Genomic DNA, 2,808 nt, shown 5'->3' on the forward strand with positions numbered 1-2,808 from the left:
TGTCAGCCTTTCCGCCTGGACGTCGCGGAGACACCCAGGTCCAGCATCTGCAAAACCAAACTCCTTTCCCAGCCTCAGAGTCCAACCCCCATTCCGCCTGGACGTCGCGGAGACACCCAGGTCCAGCATCTGCAAAACCAAACTCCTTTCCCCGGCGCCCACTCCAACCCCCATCCCGCCGGCGCCCACTCTGTCCCCCCACGTGATCACACCAGGGCCTTTCCCAGCCTCAGAGTCCACTCCAACCCCCATCCCACCAGCGCCCACTCTGTCCCCCCACGTGCTCACACCAGCGCCCACTCTGTCCCCCCACGTGATCACACCAGGGCACCGGGTTCAGCCTTGGCAGCTCTCTCCCGTCCACCCGTGGTGGCTTCTGCAGCAAATTCTGTCAGCTCTGCCTCTGATGGACATCCTGACCCGACTTCTCGGACCCCCACTGCCCCTCCATGTCCAGGCCGCCCTGGACTCCCGACTTCTCGGACTCCCGCTGCCCTCCATGTCCAGGCTGCCCTGGGCTCGAGTCCCTGCAGCTGCGTCCTCATCGGCCCCTGCCCCGCCCTCGCCCCTGCGGCGTCTTCCACCGAGCAGCCAGCAGGAGCCCAGGAGAGCACACAGCGTTCCCTCCCCCTCCTCCCCTCCCTGTGGGGCCGCCGGGGAAGTGGCTGAGTCTGGGCCGACCACCTCTCCGAGCTGAGGACTTGCTCAGACAGTGACGGTGGCATTTCGAGGACACAGGGGACAGGCCCGGCACCATTCGAAAGGGCAGAGAAACAGTAAAAATATCTAATTACAACAAATCCTGAGTCTAAGAAAAGGGATGGGGAGGGGAGTTCCGCTTCCCGGAGGAACGGCGGGCGCCAGGCTCACAGGCAGCGGCAGGACTAGAAAATCCCCACTCAACAACGGACCCACATCCGGCCGTCCTGGGTGCTCAGCCACCGGCTGGGAGGTGGACAGGGATGGGATACTCGACTGCCCAGAAGTGTCACCCACGGGTCACCTTCCAGTGCACAGGGAGGTGTCGTCACGATGGAGAAACGCCCACGTCACCTTAACCGAGTGAGCAATGATCAGACAAGCAGCCTGTCTGCCCCGGATCTGACGCACGAATCCCTCGGCCAAGAGAGTGGCGTGCAGGCCAGTCCCAGGGCAGCACCACCGGCTCCAGAGGGGAAGCCCCAGTGAGGCCCACGGTGGAACAGCCTCAGACTCTGCCCGTCTGTGCTGCCGTGCCTCTCTGGGCCTCAGTTTCCTCCTCCGTAAGGTTCAGCATCTGCCTCATAAGCTTGTGGGGTAAGATGAGGCTGCATTCAGGCGTCTGGAGCAGCCTCTGGCCCTGAGCAAGCCCGAAGCGGAAGAGCACGGTCGCCCCGTTCCCTCTGTCCTTGGGAGCCGCACGGAGGGTCAGCCAGTGTTGTGCAGGGCCCCTGCCCTTGCCGAGCTCAGCACCCAGGTGAGGTGGCTGAGCCTGTGGTGCTGAGCTCCAGGCCAGGCTGTGTGGGGAGAGGGAGGGGCGGAGACACGTATAGGCGGCTGACGGGGAGAGCAGGACTTCCACATGGGGCAAGGGTAGAATAAAAACCTCCACTCCCACCCGTGACACCTTCGCTCTGAGCCCCACAGGGCCGGGAAAGTGCCTGAGCCTCCATCAGCCCTGGGAGGGACCTGCTCTACTCGCCCCCTTCACAGATGAGCAAACACAGCCTCCGAGGAGTGGGGCTGCCTGCCCAGGGCTGCACCTGGGAGGGCCCGGGTGGCTCTGAGCTCCTGGCCTGGCCCCCCTGGGGAGGTGACAGTGGGCAGGGCAGGGGCCTCTTGGCTACAGGCCCAGAACGGCTGAAAAATGTGGCCCTTCAGGGACTTTCAGATGCTTTGGGATAGCTTCCAGCGTCCCTGGTGCCCCCTCATGCCCTGCTGGGTCTTCCCTGTCCCCACCCACTGACGCCCCACACATCCCCACGTCTGTGGCCTCGAATGTGCAGGACGTGCCCAGGCACGAACCCGACCTCATTGGAAGCCGTCTCCACCGACACCATCATGGGTGGCCAGGCCTGGTCCCCCAGAGCTGCTCCCCGACCGGCAGCATCACAATCCAAGGCAGATGGAAACTGTCGTGTCTCCACGTCGCAGCCCCCGTGCATGCAGCTCGGCGAGTCCCCCGGTGGGTCCCAGGCAGCACCGCACAGCCTGATCCGGCAACAGCTCCACGGGTCCCGGGGACGGAAACTGAGGCCCTGCCGCTGTCTGCACGTGCCTTCTGCCTGGGGTCGGAGGGCGTGAGTGCAGCTGTACGTGCCTGTGTGTGCTGGTCTCATGGGTGTGCACACGAAAAAGAAACACGCGGTCCAGTGCCCCTTCAGTGGCCAAAAGTCAATGCCCCTCGCTGAGGCCCCAAGGGCCGGGGTTCCCTCCCCAAAACCTGGTTGTGTTGTCTCTCTGGCTCAGCGTCATCGAAACCCGGGGTCCCCCAGCCTCCCGCTGGGTGGGGCATGGCCTCGTCCTCATGGGGCTGCCGGGCAGCCGGTGTCCTCTTGTTCTGCCACCCCGCCGGGGGACTTCATCACAGGGTCCCCTGCTGTGCAAAATGTCTCCAGCTCACTCTTTGGACAGTGACAAGCGTGTTCACCTCCAGCACGGGACAGAACCTGGGAGTGTCTGCCAGGACGGAGAGGGCCCAGCCAGGGCCTGCCCAATGCACCCTGGGTATTAAAGGGACCTGCCTCGGGGACACTGGGGGATGGGGACAGGAAGGGGCTGGGGCCATGGCTCGACCACAGTGTGCTTGGAAAAATGTGGCTGGAGGAC

Source organism: Mandrillus leucophaeus, unplaced genomic scaffold, assembly GCF_000951045.1.
Source record: "Mandrillus leucophaeus isolate KB7577 unplaced genomic scaffold, Mleu.le_1.0 Scaffold237, whole genome shotgun sequence".
Classification (NCBI taxonomy): domain Eukaryota; kingdom Metazoa; phylum Chordata; class Mammalia; order Primates; family Cercopithecidae; genus Mandrillus; species Mandrillus leucophaeus.